The 25,164-nt window shown below is 42.0% G+C and overlaps 1 protein-coding gene across 6 annotated transcripts in view; it reads right to left on the bottom strand.

Moving 5' to 3' along the window:
• The window catches only part of CLEC16A (C-type lectin domain containing 16A), a 365,691-nt gene that overhangs the window by 163,212 nt on the left and 177,315 nt on the right, over positions 1-25,164 (bottom strand). The window lies entirely within an intron of this gene.

Raw genomic sequence — 25,164 nt, forward strand, 5'->3', positions numbered from 1 at the left:
GTGTTGCAGTGGCGTAGCCACAGGTGGGCTTGGGTGGGCCAGGGCCCACCCATTTATGGCTCAGGCCCACCCAACAATAGCACATGTTTAGTGGTAACTGGTAGGAATCCCAAGCTCCACCAGCTGAAGATTTCCCCCTGATGGTAACAAAAACCCTACTCTCCACAACACCGGCACCTGCGCATGCTCAGTTTTCAGTGCATTCCTGCTGCCAAGGTGGAAAGAAGCGCTTTCCCACCAGCTGAGATTTTTTTTTTTTTTTGGGGGGGGGGGGGGGGGGGGGGAGAACACTTGGTGCCCACCCAATTCTTGCCTAGGCCCACCCAAAATCTGTTTTCTGGCTACGCCCCTGGTGTGTTGGGGAGAGAAGGGGAAGTTATAAAATAGAGGAAAGAATCATGTGGCAGTTCTGAATAAAAGCTCATGCTACCAGATTCCAGCCCTAGTTCAGATTAAGCCAAAAGCAAAACAGGATCAGGAGAAAAAAAAGAAATATATATAAACATTTCATCCAATCAACCGATACATAAAATTAGTGTTATGGATTAATTGTAGTTACTTACTGCAGAGAACTGAAACAATTTAATCACAGTTAATTACATTTTTAACTGTGGCCCTGGACACTACAATAATATAATTAACCAGATAGCAGAGATATTTAGCCCGCCAATACCCATTAAGCTAACTGGGTATAAGGCTGAATATTGCGGGGCGGGGGAGTTAGTTTTGCTGACCCCCCCTAAGCCTTCTCCACGTACACGCACCCCCTCCTGAAGGCCACCCTCCAAGCGCAATCTGCCTCCCAAAAAGCCCACCTGGTAGAACTTCACCCAAGAGCATCCAACCCCTCCATCCTCACAAGCCTACCTTAAGGATGTTCTAGTGGTCTAGAGTAAGGCAGCAGGAGTGATCCTCGGTCACTCCTGCCTTTGTAGACTTCCAGTTCAAAATGGCAGGCATGACCGCTAGCATGTATACTGGCAGAGGTTGCAGTTATCATTTTAACTTGGGGCTGGCATGGGTAGGAGAGACTGAGGACTGCCCCCATCTGCCATAGCCTAGACCACCAGGGCATCCTTCAGGTAGGCCTGGAGGGGGGGGGGGCCTACAGTGGATAGGGGATGAATGCTTTCAGGGAGGGGCTTTGAGAGGAGAGTTCCTCTGGGGGGAGAGGGATAGAACTCTTTAGGAGGGGGTAGATCAACAAAACTAACCCACCCCATACCCCCAATCCCCAAGTATTCAGCCACTACCCAGTTAGCTAACCAGGCAACACTGCGACAGCATTTTTGTTGTCCTAATTATACCCAGTTACCTAACTGGATATCGGTTGGAATATCAGCACTATTCAGTTAACTGTGTTCATGTACTGTCCAGGACCATGATAAAAATGCGATTAACTGTGATCAAAATTTTTAAAGCAGTTAATCACAATTAAAATATCTGATCAAACAGCTATTAAAAAATACATATACACATATTGGGCACACTGGAACATGAAAAAAGCAAAACTGTAGCTGGTCTGCAATGTATAAACCACCAAACCAATTGTCAAGTCTCCAACTTCAGCCACTACTGACCACGATGCATCTTTTATAAAATATCAACAAGTCATGTTAAAAAAAAAAAAGATTTTATTTTTGAAGGCAACTAAATGAGAGATCAAGCATTTGATCCTTCAAAAACCACATTATATATTACTGTTATTAAATGGTCTAGAAAATAATTGTAGCCACAATGGCTGTCAAGATTATAAATCCTCATAAAGGCATCAGTAGAATGCATAGTGATGAAAGGTATGCAAACTGAAGCAGCTAAAAGTAGAATTACTAATCATTTTCAAAGCAAAAACGGATGCTGCTTTCAGCTAAGTGTGGCTAAGAAAACATCTTGTGAGCACAAGAAGATATCACAAGATTTACTGGTTTGGTTATAACAACTCCATTTCCCAAAAAGGTAAACCCACATGAAATAGCTATTGGAGAACAGTCCAACTTCCCCTAAGACTTCTTGATTACAGTAAACCTCACTAGTTATAATACCAAAAAAAGCCTCAATGCAAACATTATTTCCTTTTATTACTACTTTCAATATATTAATTATACAACTTAGGACACCTCTTTAATAATATCACATTATTCATGGACTAATAGCTAGAAATAACTAGAAATTGTGCAAATAAATGCATCCAGGTATGCACTGCTCACAGTAAGCGCACCTTTAATTACTTGATCTGGATACAAAATGCTAAAGTAGCCATTTCTGTTCGCTTTCCTTAGAAACAAGTATCCCTCAGACCCCAGCAATGAATGAGGAGGATGAGACTTCAGTGACTGAATTAGCTTATAGCAAATTATTGTTTAACTAGTAAAAAAGGCCCGTTTCTAACACAAATGAAACGGGCACTAGCAAGGTTTTCTTTGGCTCCCCTGCAGCCACCCATGTTCAGTGACCCTCCTCTCCCCCTGCAGCCACCCATGTCCAGCGACCCTCCTCTCTCCCCTGCCCCCCTCCAGCCACCCATGTCCAGCGACCCTCCTGTCTCCCCTGCCCCCTTCCAGCCACCCATGTCCAGTGTCCCTCCTCCCTCCCCTGCCCCCCTCCAGCCACCCATGTCCAGCGACCCTCCTGTCTCCCCTGCCCCCTTCCAGCCACCCATATCCAGTGACCTTCCTCTCTCCCCTGCCCCCTTCCAACCACCCATATCCCAGTGACCCTCCTCTCTCCCCTGCCCCCCCTCCAGCCACCCATGTCTAGTGACCCTCCTCTCCCCCTCCAGCCACCCATGTCCAGCGACCCTCCTCTCTCCCCTGCCCCCCCCTCCAGCCACCCATGTCCAGCGACCCTCCTCTGGACATGGATCAGCTGTGAGAGGCATGTCTCCCCCCCACTCCCGGGTTCTGAAGTTGACATCATAATGGCTACGGTGATGTCAGCCTGATCTACAGAGCCTAGCAGACCAACTCGGAATGAGCCACGGTCCCAGGCAAGTCAGAACGTTGGAGGTGAGAATTATTATATAGGATAGTCTCACAACTGATACATCCGTAATCTAAAAAACCTCCCCTCCTTCAGTTTAAAGGTGAGACCCCTATCTTTTTTCTTTCTTTCTATTTAGAAAAGAGGGGAGGTTTTTTAGACTAAGGCTGAGTCAGTTATGAGGCTATTTTCCTCCTCTCATGCAGTGAGTCAATGTGAGTGGATAAAAGTGTATTTAAATTAGAATTCACATAGGATTGGATTTTAAACATGGGGGTGAAATTCAGAAGCCTTTTTTGGGTTATGTGTTCCCCCCTCTCTTATGGGGATTTAGTGCTAAAGTGGTATCATGAATCAAAATAAATACACTTCATTCTACCTTCTTCTGCAATGCCTCTATGCTTTGGAACTCCCCCCCCCCCCCCCCCCCCCCCCCCAATCCCACTTCGTTCAGAATAGTTGTACTCAAGATTCAATGCCATTTGTTCTCTATGGCTTCCAAAAGGGACAAACCCCCTAATATATAATAATAATTAACAAAGGGGTCCTTTTACTAAAGGGCTTACAGGTTACTGCAGAAACATGCTAAAGCGTTTTGTGGTATTTTGCCTGTTTGCATGCACTAACCATGAGCTCACAGTTTTCTAAACATGATTGTTTTGAGGGGTCATGTCATGGGCAGAGGAGTGAGCATCCCTATATTATCCAGCTAACGCAATATTATTAGCATGCGCTAACTGGATAACACAATGTGAGAGCAGCTAGTACCTCCTACATAGGAGGCAGCAAGTGTTGTAGTGCTTCTTCACAGGTACCATGTGCTGCATGACCTGAAAATTAAAAAAAAAAAAAAAAAAAACAGAAAAAGCCCTACAAAAGTCCCACGTTCAACCTGGACTTAGTGCTCAGGAAAGCCCTGCACTAAGTCCAGATTTTATTGCACTTTAGTAAAAGGGCCCCAAAATTACATAAGGTTAATGACCCCCCCCAGAAGAATGCAAATTTGCACCTGCTCCAAAAGTGTAAATGTATGCATTTATTCTATGTGTTTATTCACGTATGTTATAAAATACACACATATCTTACATTTGTTAAGACACTAGTTCATGGCACGTACAGTGGTGGAAATAAGTATTTGATCCCTTGCTGATTTTGTAAGTTTGCCCACTGACAAAGACATGAGCAGCCCATAATTGAAGGGTAGGTTATTGGTAACAGTGAGAGATAGCACATCACAAATTAAATCCGGAAAATCACATTGTGGAAAGTATATGAATTTATTTGCATTCTGCAGAGGGAAATAAGTATTTAATCCCTCTGGCAAACAAGACCTAATACTTGGTGGCAAAACCCTTGTTGGCAAGCACAGCGGTCAGACGTCTTCTGTAGTTGATGATGAGGTTTGCACACATGTCAGGAGGAATTTTGGTCCACTCCTCTTTGCAGATCATCTCTAAATCATTAAGAGTTCTGGGCTGTCGCTTGGCAACTCGCAGCTTCAGCTCCCTCCATAAGTTTTCAATGGGATTAAGGTCTGGTGACTGGCTAGGCCACTCCATGACCCTAATGTGCTTCTTCCGAGCCACTCCTTTGTTGCCTTGGCTGTATGTTTTGGGTCATTGTCGTGCTGGAGACCCAGCCACGACCCATTTTTAAGGCCCTGGCGGAGGGAAGGAGGTTGTCACTCAGAATTGTACGGTACATGGCCCCATCCATTCTCCCATTGATGCGGTGAAGTAGTCCTGTGCCCTTAGCAGAGAAACACCCCCAAAACATAACATTTCCACCTCCATGCTTGACAGTGGGGACGGTGTTCTTTGGGTCATAGGCAGCATTTCTCTTCCTCCAAACACGGCGAGTTGAGTTCATGCCAAAGAGCTCAATTTTTGTCTCATCTGACCACAGCACCTTCTCCCAATCACTCTCGGCATCATCCAGGTGTTCACTGGCAAACTTCAGACGGGCCATCACATGTGCCTTCCGGAGCAGGGGGACCTTGCGGGCACTGCAGGATTGCAATCCGTTATGTCGTAATGTGTTACCAATGGTTTTCGTGGTGACAGTGGTCCCAGCTGCCTTGAGATCATTGACAAGTTCCCCCCTTGTAGTTGTAGGCTGATTTCTAACCTTCCTCATGATCAAGGATACCCCACGAGGTGAGATTTTGCGTGGATGCCCCAGATCTTTGTCGATTGACAGTCATTTTGTACTTCTTCCATTTTCTTACTATGGCACCAACAGTTGTCTCCTTCTCGCCCAGCGTCTTACTGATGGTTTTGTAGCCCATTCCAGCCTTGTGCAGGTGTATGATCTTGTCCCTGACATCCTTAGACAGCTCCTTGCTCTTGGCCATTTTGTAGAGGTTAGAGTCTGACTGATTCACTGAGTCTGTGGACAGGTGTCTTTCATACAGGTGACCATTGCCGACAGCTGTCTGTCATGCAGGTAATGAGTTGATTTGGAGCATCTACCTGGTCTGTAGGGGCCAGATCTCTTACTGGTTGGTGGGGGATCAAATACTTATTTCCCTCTGCAGAATGCAAATAAATTCATATACTTTCCACAATGTGATTTTCCGGATTTAATTTGTGATGTGCTATCTCTCACTGTTACCAATAACCTACCCTTCAATTATGGGCTGCTCATGTCTTTGTCAGTGGGCAAACTTACAAAATCAGCAAGGGATCAAATACTTATTTCCACCACTGTATATGAGATCTAACTTCTGCAGTGGAGGAGTAGCCTAGTGGTTAGTGCAGTGGACTTTGATCCTGAGGAACAGAGTTCGATTCCCACTGCAGCTCCTTGTGACTGGGCAAGTTACTTAACCCTCCATTACCCCTGGTACAAAATAAGTACCTGAATATACGTAAACCGCTTGGAATGTAGTTGCAAAAACCTCAGAAAGGCAGTATATCAAGTCCCATTTCCCTTCCATTTCAAGCAATAATCTAAGGACTGCTTTGTGTTCAGTAAAGCACACAAGCTCCACAGGTTTTAAATATGCAGTATAACAAATGTATTCACACAGTTTATATTGTATGATTTTCAAAATGTCCTTCACTGCAATTCTACCCACAAATAGAAAATATATTCCAGTAAGTGACGCACATCAGAGCAAAAAGACTATTGAAGTCTGACCTTGTGGCCAAAAAGTGCTGTATTCTGAAACATGTTGAAGTACTTTATTTCTCATGGTATCACATCATGGATCAAACTGCTGACATGATTTTATTACAAGTATAAAGTGATCTTACAGTCTTATGATATTTGGTGCAAGTGTTCTGAGTACAGCTGGACAAAAGATCTCAAGATAGGGCTCTGTTGGATATGTTGCCTAAACTGATGAAGTATATTTCAAAGGTATCTGATATTCAAGAGTCTTTCAGAACAATGTACCATGTATGTGCATGAGCTTCTCTGCTGGTGCCATCATGCAAGCCACCTCAGTTTTATGTATAACTAAATATTTGGCAGAAGCCAATTCTTAGAGGTGGTGATGGATATTGTGAGGACATCCTCCTTGCTTTCCTTGGTAAACACCTACTACAGGTGAACAATTTTGCTTTCTTTGAGGACAGGTAGCAAGTTCTCACATATGGTAAATCCAGGCTACCAACAGAATGCCAAATGGACAAATGGCATTCTTTTATTGACTGCAAGCCATTTTTGCTGTTAAGTTCAAGTGGCAGCCTGGTAGATCTCTTCTATGGAGATTGACTTCAAGTAGGCCACCAATGCTGGCATGGCTCTGACATGGTGAGCCTTGACATTCCCTTCCATGGTTGACCCACCTGGGCTTTAAGTGTTTAGATGCAGTCCACTGGCTAATTAAGCTAAACTTTGCCTCGACAAACCCAGGTTTATTGAGGGTTAAAAGAAATAAAAGGCAGGGTGGATTTTCTAAGGGATTTAGTCCACTCCAAGTAGGCTACCACTCTTCTGCAATCCAAAATATGCAAGGTATGTTCACCATTGTGAGCATGTGGTCTGGGAAAAAAATGCTGGGAAAGCAATTGATTGGTTAAGGTGGAAATCTGACATCAATTTATAGAGGTACTTAGAATGTGTACATAGAACCACCCTACTACTGAAAAACTTTATGATGGGAGGATCTATCACTAAGAACTGGAACTCACTTCCTCTGCATGCCAAAGTAGCCACCACTAGAAAAAATTTTTACAGGTCAGATACTTCAGTTAACATGAGTCTAGCAGTTTAAAGGGACTTTGTATAAACTAGATTAGTCCATGTTGATGTTCCTAGATACAGCAGGAGTCTTGATGGGTGGTTTTAATAGAACCAATAAATCAAACTAAAGACTGTACAGAGATTGGCTTACCTTCTCCACGGTGGTGGTAAGCACTAATTGTTCTAAGTTGTAGAAGGTATTTGAGACAGTTTTATGTAAGACAAGAAATCCCAGTTTGGATGATTCCATGTTAGGACAATTTATGTTTTAGACATTTGGAATGGATTCCCCTGGCTAGATCTAATTTAATTCAGTTGCCAGGAGTTGAAGTGCCTGAATGGCGGTGTGATTTGGATGACGTCTTGTAAGTTCTGAGTGGTCAGAACATCTCATAGTAGATATACAGAGGGTTTACATGGTACACTGAGGCTATAAGACCCTAACCATCTCAGAAGGTCCCACTGCAACGTCTACTGAGTCTTTCTTATCTCCATTATAGTACCAAAGTAGTAATCCTTTATCAAAGGAAGGCTCTTGCTTGAATCATATCTAGCAGAACTCCTATAAACTCCGATTGAGGTGAGCAGCTCAAATGGGATTTGGAATAATTTATTATGAACCCTAGTAACACCAATACCTGGGAACACACTCCTGATGGTGTGGATAACTTGAGGTAGGACCTAACGAAGCTTGAAAAATGGTCCAGAATTTGGCAGCTAAGATTTAATGCTAAAAATGCAGGGTAGTAAATCCTGACGCCTAAATTAGGTGCAGAGCGGGTTATTCTATAACAATGTGCATAGATTTGATAAATGCCCGCACCTCGCCCATGGTCACTCTCCCTTTTCAACTAAGCAACTTAGAATTTAAGTGCACCATATTACAGAATACACTTCGTGAGTTGTGAACGTAAATCTTAATTAATGCCGATTAGTGCTGATAATTGCTTAACATCCAATTTTTTTTTGTTTTTGTTACATTTGTACCCCGCGCTTTCCCACTCATGGCAGGCTCAATGCGGCAGGCAATGGAGGATTAAGTGACTTGCCCAAAGTCACAAGGAGCTGCCTGTGCCGGGAATCGAACTCAGTTCCTCAGTTCCCCAGGACCAAAGTCCACCACCCTAACCACTAGGCCACTCCTCCATTGACAGCGTTGATTAGCTAGTTAACCAATTAAGTTATGCGCACTGCTATAGAATATGCTTCGATTTCAACGCGGAAATTAAGTTGTGAAATATAGAATCCTGGGGATAGTGTCTGTGTAGGTATCTGCAACAGTACAGCTTGTTTTAGGGCCCAATGTAATATTTATAGTACTACATTTTCATATGTGAGTTAGGGATGTTATGGTTTGGTAAGTTTGCTATATAGGTTTTAAGTGTCTTTTTGCATGGTTTTGTGTTATTTTGCAGTGTGTCTGGCCCTATTTGAAAGCAGGTCTTTGGCACCCAAAATGAAAATGCTCAAAACCAGTGGTCTCTACATCCTGTAGAGTCCACACATGAACAAAAACCCATCGGTTTTAATCAAAGTGTCTAGCAGTGGAAGGAATGTGTTCTTTTCCTGATGTGGTAATTACTACTACTACTATTTATAAATGATATGGAAATTGGAACGAGTAAGATGATTAATTGCAGATGATACAAAACTATTCAAGACTATTAAAACACGTGAGGACTGTGAAAAATTGCAGAAGACTTTAGGGAATTGGAAGACTGGGCATTCAAATGGCAGATGAAATGTAATGTGAACAAATGCAAGGTGATGGACATTAGAAAGAATAAGCCGAATCATAGTTACCTGATGCTAGGGTCCACCTTGGGGGGTCAGCACTCAAGGAAAAGATCTAGTTGTCGATGTAGACTATACGCTGAAATCTTCTGCTCAGTGTGCAGTGGCGGCCAAAAATGCAAACAGGATGCTAGGAATTATTAGGAAAGGATTGGTGAATAAAACCAAAAATACTATAATGCCTCTGTATCGCTCCATGGTGTGACTGCACCTTGAGTACTGCGTTGAGTTCTGGTCGCCGTATCACAAAAAAGCATAGCGGAATTAGAAAAGGTTCAAAGAAGAGCAATCAAAATGATAAAGATGATGGAATTCCTCTCATACGAGGAAAGGCTAAAGAGGTTAAGGCTCCTCAGTTTGGAAAAGAGACAGATGAGGGGAGATATGATTGAGGTCTACAAAATCCTGAGTGGTGTAGAACAAGTAGAAGTAAATCGATTTTTTTACTCATTCCAAAAGTACAAAGGCTAGGGGACACTGAAGGAAGTTACAGGGAAATACTTTTAAAACAAACATCTTTCGCAAAACCCTGAAGACATACTTCTTCAACAAAGCCTACAACGAGAACCGTTAACCCCACTAATCCACCTCACCAACCTACTCAGTTATGAAGACCCACCTTCTATAACTACCCTAATCACTCCCTTCCTCTTCCCTACTTAATCTCGGCACAATACTAACTGTATCCGATACCCTAGAACGACAATGATAATAAAACTATGTAAGCCACATTGAGCCTGCAAATAGGTGGGAAAATGTGAGATACAAATGCAATAAATAAAATAAATAAAAAATATTTTTTCACTCAAGTAATAGTTAAGCTCTGGAATTCTTTGCCGGAGTAGTAACAGTGGTTAGCATATCTGGGTTTAAAAAAGGTTGGAACAAATTCCTGGAGGAAAAGTCCATAGTCTGCTATTGAGACAGACATGGGGAAGCAACTGCTTGCCCTGGGAATTGTAGCATGGAAAGTTGCCACAGTTTGGGGTTCTGCCAGGTACGTGTGAACTGGCTTGGCCATTGATGGAAACAGGATACTGGGTTAGATGGACCATTGGTTTGACCCAGTATGGCTACTCTTATGTACTAATCATTTCTATAGCGCTACTAGATGTACGCAACACTGTACACATTATATGCAGGTACTTTCTCTGACCCTAGAGAGCTCACAATCCAAGTTGATTTTGTACCTAGGGCAATGGAGGGTAGCTCCACTGTTGTGTAATATGGAGCTTGTGACACAGACCTGAAAAGTTTAGGGTCTATACTGAGATTTTGTCCAATTCTGTACAGAATCCAGACTTCACTCCCACCTAGAAGAATTTGTTGAATGATGCAATCAATTTGAATGGCAGTTTTACTGGGTAGCTGAAACTAGCTGGAAGGAGAGGGTTTCTTTATGCAAAGAAGTTCCTAATGTCTTACATTGCTAATTTAAAAGTGTGTGTGTTGGGAAGAGGGAGAGGGAATATGGTGTTGGGCATAATGTGTGGAAATGTCACTTTTGCTTTCTCCCTGCTGCAATCCCACAAATATTTTAGAAACTCCTCTGGGCCAAAACCACCAGAAATTAACCAGTTCCATAATGCTTACATTCAGAAAAGTAAATAAAACATTTTATAAAAGCATGAGGGTGTGGAAGTCTAGCATCAAGTTAAATTTCAAGATTGCGCCCTCAGACTTCTAGGTCACTGACTCACCAGGAGAGTTGTAACTGGTTATCAGAACAAACACAGTACAACAGTTGCTATAGCAACCATCACACTCCAATTCCTTTAAACTACTTCCACTTGTCTTTGAAGAATGGATTTCTAAGAAAAGGATTTCTAAGAACTGAAAGGTCTGAGGGTACTAAAATGAGCTACTGTTACTCTATGTGGAACAAATGTTGGTAATGTGATGAAGAAAAATGTTCTCACAAATCTCTTTCTCTTGTTTAATATTAATACAGAACGCAGTGCATGCACTAACAAATTCTAGGCCTGAAATTAATACTAATGGCTGTAATTAATACAAATGTAAAAAGATACTGACAGATGGTTTCATAAGTGGTTTCAATAGTGTTCTGTGAGAACCAAATACTGAATATCATGTAATTTCCCTTTACATGGGAAGGATAAGTTTCAAAGGCATTTCTGAGTAAAACAGCAAGTCATGTACAGAAATGGCATATAATAAAATTACCCACTTGATATTCAAGTAAACTTATTCAGATAAAGCCAGTATATGCACAAATCTACCTGCTGTTTGAGGAGGCAAACTCAGGGCTGCTGAGACATAAAGCTGGGCCCGGGGCAAACAATCTTCAGGGCCCCATCGCCGCTGCTCCCCCCAGCAGTGACCAAGAGAGAGTGCTCTGTCAGTCATAGGACCTTCTTCCTGCGGCGTCCCGCCTCCTGTGATGTAACTTCCTGTTTCCACATAGGCAGGATGCGGCAGGAAGAAAGACCTGTGGCTAGCAGAGCAGTCTCTTTTGTTCGCAGGCGCCAGGCCATCCTTGAAGGCTGGACCTGGGAAATCTTCACCCCCCCCCCCCCTCCTCTCAGCGGCCCTGGGCAAACTGAAGGGGTGAACTGGGGAAGGGTTTGGATGTATGCACATATTTTTGAGGTTTTGAGTGTATAAAGGTATTTAAATTCATAAAAAATGTTTGTGCCCCAAACAGCAGGTGTAAATGTAAGTGCAGTTTTGCCGGAGTAATGTTATGTTGAAAGCAGATTATATGCATATTTTCACTCTGAAAATGCAGCAAAACCTGTGTGCACATGGTTTACTATATGCACAGTTAAAAAATTCCCCCTCCTCCATAGTCAACAGTTTTCAAAGGAATTCCCCAGGCTGAAAATTGCCCGGCCCTCAGTGAATAAAATATGTACAGCATTTCACAGTAGGTGAAGCTTTGGCATAGGAAAAAGGGGCTAGAAAAAGGGAGGGGGGGGGGGGGGGACAAAGTAAACACAAATTCCCTGTGAACGTTACCATGAGTACTTTGCACCTGTAGTAAAACACAGGCAAAATCTACACATACCTTTATATCCACAATCCCAGCAAACTCTTATAAGGAACACCCAGAGCCCACCCCAACACGTCCCCTTGTGATCTGAATGCACTGCAGAAGAACTGCATACCAAAACGTTTAAAAAATGGGTTTCGAAAATAGCAATTTGCATGCAAGCAAAATGTCCAAATGACAATTTATGTCACTTTTCCAACGTTTTTCTCTTTCAAAAAGTAGCCCCCTAGACTCCCAACCTGCTACCTCATGCATTATTCTGTCCCATCAACTAATGATGGCACTTCACCATTTGTCTAGAACACCAGCATAACTTTCTGTACAGGTAGAGCAGCCAACCAGATAAATCTCTTGATATAGTCTGGCAGGCCATCTAATGATTCATGATCTAGTAGACCCTAAGCAATATGTCAAATGACCATTCAGCCAATTGTCCTGCATACTGGAGTTTATCAAGCCCTAAACAATGTTGAAAAAAATATTACTGAAAGCAGAGTTCCTGACTCATCCCCTGATGAAGCAGTCTTGGCGAAACCAATTGTGGAGATAAATGCTGCTTTGTTCTGAGGCTTTTTTGAAAATAATTAAGCAATGAGGAGAAATTGTGAGAAGAGAAAAATTATTTTGTTTAAAACATTTTAAGAAAAGACGATCTAACACTTAAAAAATATATATTTATACGCTATTGTGGATATTAATACTGGACACTACTAATTATTGGGAGTTTTTGACCTATGATTAAAGCTGAGCTCTTGTGTGCTATCAATCATTTGTTTCACATCTGGTTGCTTGCAAATTGTAGCAACTTCACAAGAAAGAAGAGGTAGTGATGGAGAGAGGAGATCCAGAACTGCAAGACAGTGACATAAATGAAAGACAAACTCAAATGTCAACTGAAAAGGGCTTCTGTGCGTTTTCCCAATCTCTTGGTCCTTGGGATTTTAACGTCCACTTTGATGAAACCCTATGCTTTCAGTACAAACGCTTTCTCCACCTTCTCAAGGACCTGAGTCTACAACATGTACTCTTCTCAAACCACTGTGCTAGACCTTGTTCTAACTGGACGGCTTCCTAAAGGAAAAGTCCATAGACTGTTATTAAATGGACTGGGGGAAAACCCACTATTTCTGAGATAAGCAGTATAAAATGTTTTGTACATTTTTGGGATCTTGCCGGGTATTTGTGACTTGGATTGGCCACTGTTGGAAACAGGATGCTGGGCTCGATGGACCTTTGGTCTTTCCCAGTATGGCAATACTTATGTACTTAATATTTTTACCTTCAACTTTCTTTTACCTCCTCTTCAGTCTCATGGTCATGTCACTTTCTCATTTCTTTTGTGGCACATGTTTCCGGTTATTCCTCTGCCCCTACATCTCTTCATCCACCTATAAGGAACCTTTGGGGCATAGACCCTTCATCCCTTATATCTTTGTTTTCTCAATCTCCTGATGATTTCTCCTCTCTTTCTCTTCAAGTCAAATATCCACATGGAATTTTACAATTCACTCAGCAATGGACTCCATAGCTCCTGTTCCATCTCTCTCTTTTACATCTCATTCCAGGTCTCCATGGATCCATGGCAACTTGCATCTGCTGAAAAGACATGCTAAATGCGCAGAACATCTTTGGTGTAAATGCCAAACAATCTGCCCTCTGGAATTCCAAAAATCACCATATTCTGTACCATCAGAAAATTAAGAAATCACAATGTCAGTATTATACTAACAAAGTAAATAATAATTATTCTAAAACTCTATTTAAGATCATAACTCTCCACTATTAGACCTAACTTCCAATTCTACCATCTATTACAACAGGAGATCTGGCCACGTCCTTTTCAAACAAACTTTCAGTTTTGCATTCTTCCATTCCCTTAACATTATCTCAGTGTGAACCAACCTCCCTAGGTTCATCCATCTCCCCACCTGCCCTTTTCTCCCTATCTAATCAGTGGAAATATTTTAATCTGGACACTCTTCCAATCCTGACACAGTTGATTACTTCCTTTAGATTAATCATCTGCTCTTCTGACCCCCTACCAAGTCCACGGCTCAAACTGCCATGCCATGGCTCGACCCCCCCCCCCCCCCCTTTTCTTATAATGCTCAGAGCTTATCCCTTGGAGAATTCCCAATGAAATGGAAAAGAGTTATTATCCGTCCCATTCTTAATAAACCTTCCCTTGACTCAGCTATTCTTGAAATATACAGACCTATCTCTCATTTACCAATTCTAAACCTAACAGAACGGTTTGTTTTCAGGCAACTACTTCAGCATATTGAACACTCGAGTTCTTCACCCTCGCCAGTAAGGATTTAGACCCAGTCATAGTACAGAGACACTTCTTATAGCACTGATTAATTCACTCCCCACTGTATTTAACTCGGGCAAAACAGTTATTTTCCTAGATCTTAGCTATGCCTTTCACATTATTAATCATAATCTACTTTTGCCCCGTTTATCCAACATAGCAATCTCTGGATCAGTTCATCATTTGTTCCATTCCTATCTTTCTGATTGCAGTTACCAGGGATTTTTGAAATCCTCATCATTCCCAGTGGCCTTAGTGTTCCTCAGGGATCCATTTTAGCCCCCCCCCCCCCTCTTTTTAAGCCCATTTTTCATGCTTATTCAATAATGTAATATCACAGTCTTCAACTACAAAGATGGTATTCTGCTTCTCTCTACTCATGATTCTAACTGACCTCACACAAATTCAAACCTGCATTGACTGTCACTACTTGGCTCATTGAAAACGTTTGATCCTGAATCCAGCCAAATCTGCTGCTTCTTGGTTAACTGGCCTTCTGTTTTGACCTACAGTCTCTCCTTCCATTGAAGGTACCCCACTTCCTTTATTGCAAACATTTAAATATCTTGGAATACATATTGACCAACAGCTCAGTTTTGAACACCAGATGGCCTCCACTGTTAGGTCTAGCTTCAATGCGCTCCATCAGTTCTGTTCAGTATGGAAATATCTGGATGCTTCAGCCTGTCTCACTCTCCTTTACTCTACAGTTATCACTCATCTAGACTACTGTAACATTGCCTACGGTGGAATTAATGCCATCCTAATGAAGAACACAGCTATTCATGTTCTCTCTTTCACTAAGAAATATGACACTGCCTCCCGACACATATTTCAGAGTTCAGTTCAAGATTTTGTGTCGGACCCATAACGTTCTTTTCACACAAGCCCCTGCTGATCTTACCTCCCTTATTACCACTTACATCCCAATGAATGCACTTTGTTCAGCTTTTGAATCACCTCTGCATGGCTTCTCTATGTAGCTCACAATTAGAATCTACTCGTGCTTTGGCCTTTTTTTGTACTGCTCCAGCTCTTTGGAACTTCCTTCCAAAAAATATCTGCCTCAGTACCTTCATATCTGAAGATGTACCTTTTGCAGAATGGATATAATCTATCCACAGTGGAGTCAAAAGTCTGTCAGTGAGAATCTCTACCATTCGGGTTTTCAGGATTTCCACAATGAATATGCATGAGATTATATAAGATTGATTTGCATGTACTGCTTCCATTCTATGCAAATAGATCTCATGCATGTTCATTGTGGAGGTCTTGGAAGCCTGAATGGGTTGTGGCCCTCGACTGTGGTTGCCCATCCCTAGTATAAATATTAGCACAGGGGGTGTGTCCAGGATGACCACGGCGTTTTTCTTCAAGCTATATATACAATGACCATCTATCCTTCAGGAAAATGTTGAAGACCCACCTCTTCAAGAAAGCTTACTCGAATGATTGTAATTAAATTTTCAAACCAGCTATCTGATCCTGATGATTGTTATCCATTAGACTATATCTCCCAATCTCCTTTGCACCTCCCTATCTTTCCTTACCATCCTTACTACTCCTTAACCTTCCCTATCTCTTCTCCGTTTGTTACCCATCTTTGATTGCATTTATATCAAAACATACAACTACTCGTTTACTACAATTTGTAATTTTCTTCTCCAGACTCTGGAATTGTATTTACTATGTAAGCCGCATTGAGCCTGCAACATGTGGGAAAGCGCGGGGTACAAATGTAAAAAATAAATAAATAAATAATTCCTTTCTTCCTCTTTTTCCTTCTTCCTTGTCTGTCCTACCCTAGTAATTTAATTGGTGTTCATTTCCCTGTTTTTATAATCTGTACACCGTCTTGTGCACTTACTGTTTAGGTGGTACAGCAAGTACTCAAACATAAACAAACATTTATATATATTGTCATTATGTTAAGTGTAATTATGTCTATAACAAAAGAGAGGGAACAAAGTACAAACTAAAGTCCAAACAAAAAAACAGCACCACGGGCCTTTAAAATGGAACAAAGTTCTTTAATGAATGAGCCTTGACCCGACACGGGCCGTGTTTCGGTGACTAGCACCTGCGTCAGGGGTCACAGTGATGACGTGGAAAACTTGGGGAATAACTCGAATATTTTCATCTACAATATTCCTTACCCCACGTCTCACGTAGCAAAAGTTATAAAGCACCAAGGCACCTTCACTTTCTGTATCCAAATGGATTCATTAAAGAACTTTGTTCCATTTTAAAGGCCTGTGGTGCTGTTTTTTTGTTTGAAGTGTAATTATGTCTCAATATGACACACAGCTGTTCAGCAATCCTGTTTAAATGTTTTTCAGTAAAATAAAAATCAAAGTGACCAGAAAGCTTCATATCCAGTCCTTCTTTACTCTGCTGAATCTGTGGATTTATAGTCTTTATGTTCTTTAAAAAAATTGGAACAAATTCAAAGATGCAATTGACTCAGTCTGCCCCCTATGACATGGAGTCATCTGGTCATCTTGTGTTCATAGCATTTCAGTTCCTCAAATAAACTGGCTGCTTGTGACATGAAGCACTCCTGATCACATGAAAAAGGAGGAAAGCATGAGCTAAGTCTCTGCGTCTGTTAGCGATGTGCATATCCCCCATAAATTTCAGTTCATTTTCAATCTTTCCAAATGAGAAGGTGGTCTTTTTTTGGTTTGTTTGTAACATTTGTTTTTAATACACCTACTGCATGTTAGAACTTTTTAATGTACGCAGATTGGTTGCACCTGCATTAATACAAAGGTCCATGTATATAATAACTGAAAAATTGATATTCTGCTGTTTACCAATTAAGCTCAGAGCAGATTACATAAAAGAAAAACACTAGGCATTCACAGGATGTCATATAATAATTAGACATCAAATTGTAACTAATAGATACATTTTCAAATCAATTACATAAAACTTTTCTGAACAAATAAATTTTCAGCTTATAATGGGGATGACATAATTCCTTTGTGCCTCAATCCAGGAGGTAAACCATTCCAAAAGAAAACAGTTTGATAGGGAAAAGTAGCTGTTAACCACTTCTTAGATTTAACCCCTTTGACATTGGGAAAACATACAACAAATTGCTCATGATCATGAAATCTTGAAAATCAAATAACCCAACTTAAATTGAATTCTTGTTTTCACAGGCAAGCAATGCAATTTCCGGAAAACTGGTGTTGCTCTATCAAATTTCTTTGCTTCATGTAGCAATCTAGGGGGTCCTTTTAATAAAGTGTGTTGAAAAATGGCCTGCAGTAGTGTAAGTGCGTGTTTTGGGAGCGTGCAGATCCATTTTTCAGCGCACCTGCAAAAAAATGCCTTTTTGCAATTTTTGCCGAAAATGGACTTAATAACCAATTGGAGTGGGGCTCACTACTTTGACAAAGGCAAGTGAAGGGATTGGATAGGTCTAAATAGATGACATTTTGATTGGAGGGACTCGGGGGCAGTACTATTTAAAGTGCAGGAACGCTGTCGCCATTTTAAGAGTAAAGATTTCATGATAGGGTGCTTAATAGTAAGTTGTCTTTATAGACATTATGGTGAACTGAATATTGGTTAGGAGTATACTTTACATTAATGTGTATTTTTCCTTGATTACAATGGACTTGACCCTGATGCAGCATCTATGAAACATGCTGTATATCGGTCACATTTAATAATGGTTTCCATTACTAACAACAAACTACTATCAAGCCACTACTAAAAGCTGTTTTAACATTGAAATATTTTGTGAATTAAAGAATAAACGTTATGAAAGGAAGGTTGAGTGGACCAATGAGGAGCCAATGGCGTACTAAGAGTTGGGAGCATTTGGGTCTCTTGACAAATGAAGCGCCGCTACTGTATTCATTGTGCTTCTGAGGTCCTTTAGTTACTTCAGTCAATGAACTTAATTGAAGTCTAAATTAATCCGTAAAGTTGTTTGAAATTTAAAAAAATATATATATATATATATATATATATATATATATAAGATAAATGATACAAGGGAAGATATCACATTATGAATGTTTGAGGTCGTCCCATGGTCAAATTGGATCGAATCGTCCACCACTGAAGAGAATTCTGAAAGTCGGTGGACAGTTGGATTACATCCTCTAGATCTGCTGCAGCTTGAAACCACTGGGAAGCTAAGGTCCATTGAGCTGATCTCATATGTAGACGTGCTATGGACGTTACATGAACTGTGGAGGCCATGTGCCCCAGAAGTAACCAGCAAGTTGTCCAGTACAGAGACGTTTATTGAGGATATGCTGAACTGGAGCCAGTCAAAAGCTCGTCCCTTGCTTTTGCTGGGGAGCCGCAGTGGCCTTAGGTGCACACTGTTGACGAGAATGAGCGCGCTGGGACTGAGCCTGGGCAGGCTGCCGAAAAGCAGGAGTGTACCTACACCTAGCATAGGAAAAGGGAGCACTCCTCTTCCTTCCAAAAAACCTCCTAGATGAGGAGGTAGTAGCAGAAGACGCTCGACGGGAGAGAAAATCCATAGCATCATTGTGCTTCTTGAGCTGGTCAACCAGATCCTCTACTTTCTCACCAAAAAGGTTATACCCCCGGCAAGGAACATCTGCCATCCACTGCTGGACTAAATGATCCAGGTCAGAGACACGCAGCCATGAGAGTCTGCGCATCACTATACCTTGGGCAGCGATCCTGAATGCTACATCAGAAGTGTCGAACGTACCCCTGGCCAGGAATTTTCGACACGCCTTCTGCTGCCTGACCACCTGGCGAAAAGGCTCAGCCTGCTCCGGAGGCAGTGCATCAACTAAGCTGGACAGTTGCCTTACCGAATTCCACAAGTGGATGCTCGTGAAGAGCTGGTATGTCTGGATTTTGGTAGCGAGCATAGCGGCCTGATACGTCTTCCTCCCAAAAGAGTCCAAGGTTCTAGGTTCTCTGCCTGGGGGCGCCAAGGCATAGTCCCTAATGCTCTTGGTTCTTTTGAGGATGGAGTCCACCACCATGGAATTGTAAGGTAGCTGAGACCTCATCAATCCAGGATCACCGCGGATCCGATATTGGGATTCAGTCTTTTTCGGGATCACGGGATTAGACAGAGAGAACGACCAGCTTCGCATAAGGACTTCCCTCAGTACATTATGCAAAGGAGCCGTTGCAGCCTCTCTATGCGGAGAAGGATAATCCGGGACCTCAAGCATCTCAGCCTTGGGCTCATCCTCAACCTCCATAGGGAAGAGAATAGCCGCAGCCATTTCCTAGACAAAGGAGGTAAAGGATAGACTCTCCGGTGGAGACAGATCTCCTTTCTAGTGGAGGGGAAGGGTCAGAGGGAATCCCATAGGACTCGTCAGAAGAAAAGTACCTGGGATTCTCCTCTTCCTCCCACAAACGCTCATCTTCAGTATCGGACAAGACATCTGTCAGAGCAGTCCGAAACTGAGCCTACCTCGATGCCGACCTCCATGGCAGTGCCGAGAAGTTGGCGCCCGCCTGGACTCCGGCGAAGCTTCCTCCACCGAAGTTGAAGAGGAGTCGACCTGGGTGGCAGCCGACACCGAGGTCGGGGACCTCACCACAGGCAAAGGGCCAGATGCCACTGCAACAGACGGTACGGAAGGTGCAAGCACCCCCGACACCAAAGCATACTGGCACAGTAACCCTTCTAGAAGCTCTGGAAGTAGGGCCCTGATGCGCTCGTTGAGAGCCGCCGTCGGACAAGGCTGCGGGGTCAATAAAGGAGCCGGTGGCAGAATCCGTCGAGGCTTGGGAGCAGGTACAGGGCTACCAGAAGACAGATGCATCGGCACCTCCTGAATAGAGGGGGAGCGATCCTCTCGGCTCTGACGCTTCTCGGGTGCCGATTCCCTCGACGCTCCGGAGCTCCCGGCATCGTGTGTAGAAGGGGAACGATGACGCTGCTTCTTCGCCTTTGCTCGACACCCGTCATCGAGATTCCTTGGTACCGATGAGGACGTGGAATCCTGACGCCTCCTCGGGGCTGGGTCCGACAAAGGTCAGTCCCGGGGGGCCTGCATAACAGGAGGCCTCAAGGCAGGTGGAGACCCACTCGATGCCTCACTGCTCCCAGCGTGAATAGGTCTTGCAGCAGCCATTACCTCTGCTCCCGACATCGATGCTGCCCTCGAAGTCGACGCCGCCAACCTTCGTACCGACGTCAAAGGACCAGACCGAGCCCCAAAAAGCATTTCTTGTTGGACCTCTCAAGATGCTTGGGTCCGTTTCTTCATACAAAGACACACACTGCAAGCGGCTGGGCTATGGTCGGGCCCAAGGCACTGGATACACCAGGCATGGGTATCGGTACCTGAGATGGTCCAGTTGCACTAAGTACAACGTTTGAAGCTGCTGGGTGTCTTCAATGACATGGAAGGAAAAACGGCTTCGGCGAAATCAAAAGACGTGATTGTGCCTATTAAAAGAAAAAAGGGCACAAAAAGAAGGGAACAAGCTGGCCGCGTCGAAAACAAAGGAAACTTTAAAAGGGGCAAAAGAAACTACAGGAAGTTTTTTTTTTAAACTAGTATTATTAAAAAAGAAAGAAAAGAAGGCAAAAAGCCACGAAACGAAGACTCTTTCCCAGTCCTGAGAGGAGCGCAGAAAAAACTCTACCACACCTCAACACAGAGAAAACTGAGGAACGCGTTCGCGCGACTGGCGGGAAATCAGTGTGCGCTGCACGCGTGCCAGAAGACTCTGGCAAAACCTTTTTTATATTTTGCTTGCAAAATGCTGATTCCTGGGCCGACGCGAACGTCGACCCACATGTAAGAACAACCAGCCTGCTTGTCCTCAGAGAAATGAAATTACTGCAAGAGCCACACGGTAGCTGGGCGGTTACTCCAAATTGGCGCAGTTGGGCGTGTGTAGACACTTACGCAGCTTAGTAAAAGGGCCCCTCACTGAAGTATTCTGTACAATTGGAAGTGTACTACTGAGCTTCAACACACTAATTTTAAGGCATATAAACAAACCAAATGTGCACTAACAAATGAATATCCCTACTGTCTATAGATTTTCCAGGCTCCTGGACTGGGAAGAAGGGACTTTCATTTTTCACCACAAGTGTTTACATCTTTTCACATCCCTGCTTCAAAAGGAATCATTCACATTTATAGTCAAATGCCCATTTCCCATCAGATCAGAAACTGCAATTATCCTTCTGCCTATGCATTTGTTGGTGGCATAACATATGATTATTTTATAATGAGGCTGCATTTACGAAAAAACTGTTTAAAAAAACAGTAATTTAACAACTACAGCATCTTGTGTATGCAATTATTTCTGAGTTACAAGGACATGTGCTTGTTGCACTGAAGAATGCAAAGTTGCTCACCTGTAAATAAGCATTCTTTGAAGAAAATATTCACTAGTCACACCTTTAGAAATACACAAAAGAGGAGTACCCAATCACAAGGTAACTATAGAAACATAAAGAGCAACTGGGAAATATAAAATTCAAACATATAAACACTTTTAATCACAAAGATTATGAATATTCGTAAATAAAACATATACAAATTATAAAATATGGTGGGTTGCTCAAAGTACAAAAAGGTTCTGCCATATAAATCCAACAATGTCCATTAATTGTTTGTTATTGTTAACACAGAGCTCACAGCACAGTGGTACTTACTGTAAGCTCTGTTTTTCTGATGACTAATGAGTTGGTTTGTCAGAAGGCTCTATCTACAGTATGTATTGAGACTATGTTTTTATGATCAAATCTAGTGGGTTCCTGTGACAGAACAGTGTGTGTTAAGCCTGTAAAATTGCCTTTATTAATTCTTGAAGTGTATTTCTTTAGTTTGGACAGCAGGTGGTGCATGTTATATTTGTTACAAAGAACTGACCTTTCTTTCTTTTAGTTAGAACACTGATAAAGGAAATGCCTATAGTGATGTAACCAGCTTTCTTTTAAAACTTGTTGACTGGGCTCTGATTGGACCAGGAGCGTTTTTCATTTGGATTGTACCGTTCCACCCCCCCCCCCCCCCCCCCCCCAGTTTCAGCCCAGGAAAGAGAGCGAGAAAGATCTTTGCTGAAGGCCTGTAAAACAGTTATATTTGATAACTGGTGAGCAGCTGTATGTCCTGATCTCCCCAGGTACTTTCTAATTAAGGGGCTAGGCTGACAACCTCAGGCCTGAGGTTATAACAAAACATCTGCTAAAGCTTTCCGTATGGAACTGGGGTTGCAGTGTTTGGAATTTGTTATCTGAGCACTCTTGATACAGGCACTTAGGTGACTGACTGGATCAGAACCTGGATGAGTGGGAGGCAACAAAGAGTAGCAGCAGAGTTCAAGCCAAGGATAGGGGTGTTACCAGAGGTGTGCCAGAGAGATCAGTCCTTGCTGCTTATAAAAATATCATGAAAAAAAATCCCAGACTATTGCGGAAGGGTGACTGGGAAAGGTTTGGATGATAACAAAATCTGCACAGGTTAGACACTCTGGAAGGTATGGATAACAAGAAGGATCTAGCAAAGTTTGAGGAATGGTCTCTAGTATGGCAGCTAAAATGTAATGCTAAAATGTATTTGGACTGCAAAAACACAAGGGAGAAGTACAATAGAGGGAAATAAAGAACTTCTCTGTTCGAAAGAAAAGTGTAGTCTGACGATCTTAAGGTGGTTAATATACAGTAGTGCACCTGCTAACCATTTTAGCAGCAGCCCTCTGGACTGACTCCATCCCATTTATATTCCTTTGAAGCTGTAGGCTATGAAATTGCACACAACATTCCAAATGAGGTCTCAGATACATAGAGGCAATATTAACTCTCTTTTCCTCCTATTTCTCTCCCTATGCACACAAATATCCATTTGGATCTTCCATTGATTTATCTTTGGCAAAAAGCATATGAGGACTGACAAAGATCTAAATATGTATACTTTGGGAAAAAGGCACGTGAGATAGGAAAAAACAGACAGACCTTCTTCTATGGAAAGCAAGCTCTGGAGCAATTGGTTATAGGATGAGGGTGAAAGACAACAGACTCAGAAATAATCAAATGAAATATTTTTCCAAAAAGGTGGTGGATGCTTAGAACAGCCGTCCAGTGGAAGTGGTGGAGATGAGGACAGTTTCAAAAAAGCATGGTGGAAAGGACAGCTGGTATAGATGGGCACACTGGATAGGCTATGTATGTACCATAATTTTCTGTTTCTATGAAAGACTATTCCATGTTTCAAAGGACGTTTGTGTTCCTGTTTTAGGATGTGGCAATGGGAAATCACTGCTCTTCATTTATAGTCTGTATCAGTGTTATATTTGCTGTATAATTTCTTGCCTTGTTTTATATTATGCTTTTTTTGTTTAGCTAAATACTTTTTAATAATACATTATATGTGTTTATGTATATATGTTTATGTTATATTATAGTATTGTAAACTGCTTTTTTATTAGCAATTGTAAGTGGTGGGATATAATTTTAAATTCGATTGGTAGCGTAAGAAGTGAAGAGCCCCATGCCACTGATTCACTCCCCCACTGCAAAACGTTCAAATGGTACAATTGGAGTCCAGCTTGGACAGCACTTGGCCACTAATCACCCCCTCTCCTCACAGGTACAGCAAGGAAAAGGGGCGGATCCCCGAGCTGTCAGGCAAGCAGCATCATCATAAAGCAACACATCTGCCAACCACAAGCAATGTCATGCTTTGCAACCCAACCCCTCCCCTCCTCCCAAGTTTACAGATCAAGTTTTTGAGGCTACAGATTTGGCAAGTAATAGGTGGTTCAAATTTCACACACCTCCCCCTTTTTGTCAAGTGCACGGTCAAGTTACACACAGCATCTGCACACCCAATATGGCACCATATTATGTGTATTATGCCCAGGAACTCAAGGCAATTTTTAGTTTGAATTAGTTTTCAGCATTATTTTAGATAGGTTATAGAAGCAGGAATTGAGATGTACAGGTTAGGGCTTCTCAATGTTTACCCGTATTTTAGAACGGAATCTGACAACACAGAGCCTGTTCTAAAACAGATGGAAATGAAGGTTTATGCACTGGGTGCAGGTGGCATAAACATCCATTAAACAATAAATAAATAAAGGTATAGCAGATGTTTAGAAAGCTGGAACATATCTGGTTACATCACGTAACCAGTTATGTTTCTAAGGTTGCAAAGATAATCGGTTATATACCAGTCACTGTCGCAGTTTTGCATTTTGGAGACCAAAAACCACTGAGGAATTAAGGGGACAACACCTCCTAATTCCTCCAGTGGAGTGCTGCTCAATAGCAGCAGGTCAGTAAATCCTAAACATGCTTGGGAGCAGGTGTAACTCCTGATGTGCATTTTTTAGGACATAGGCATTTAGTCATCTTCTGAAATGAGGACTAAGTGTCTATGAAATTACCACACCTCTGTCCCGCCCAAAACACACCCAGACCCTGCTCCCTTGCCATCTGCATGCATTTAGGCCTAATACATGCATAGGCCAGGCTTTGCAAAATAAGGACTTAAACATTTATCTTGCATAAACGTCCAAGTGCTGGTTTATGCGCGTATTAAACCAGAATAAGGCTTGTAAAATGAAGGCCTTTATGTTTTTCTATATTTTCCAAACTTTTCCAACAATGAAACATTTGTACTGTAAATTTTATGTATATCGAAGGTTGTATATTTTATTAACAAATTCATCTTGCTTGGAATGTAATTGATGTTTGATCAAAATGTATAATTTTCAAAAATATGAACAATAAATAAACCATACCTAAATCAACATTTTTGGACATTTGATATTTCCCCTTATAATTCTCATTATGCACGACAGCAAAGATAGTGCTTTAAAAATTAAAATAAAATAAAATGAAATGAAATGAAAGTATGTACAACTCCATATCATAAATGCACTT

The sequence above is a fragment of the Microcaecilia unicolor genome, chromosome 8 (assembly GCF_901765095.1).
Source record: "Microcaecilia unicolor chromosome 8, aMicUni1.1, whole genome shotgun sequence".
Classification (NCBI taxonomy): domain Eukaryota; kingdom Metazoa; phylum Chordata; class Amphibia; order Gymnophiona; family Siphonopidae; genus Microcaecilia; species Microcaecilia unicolor.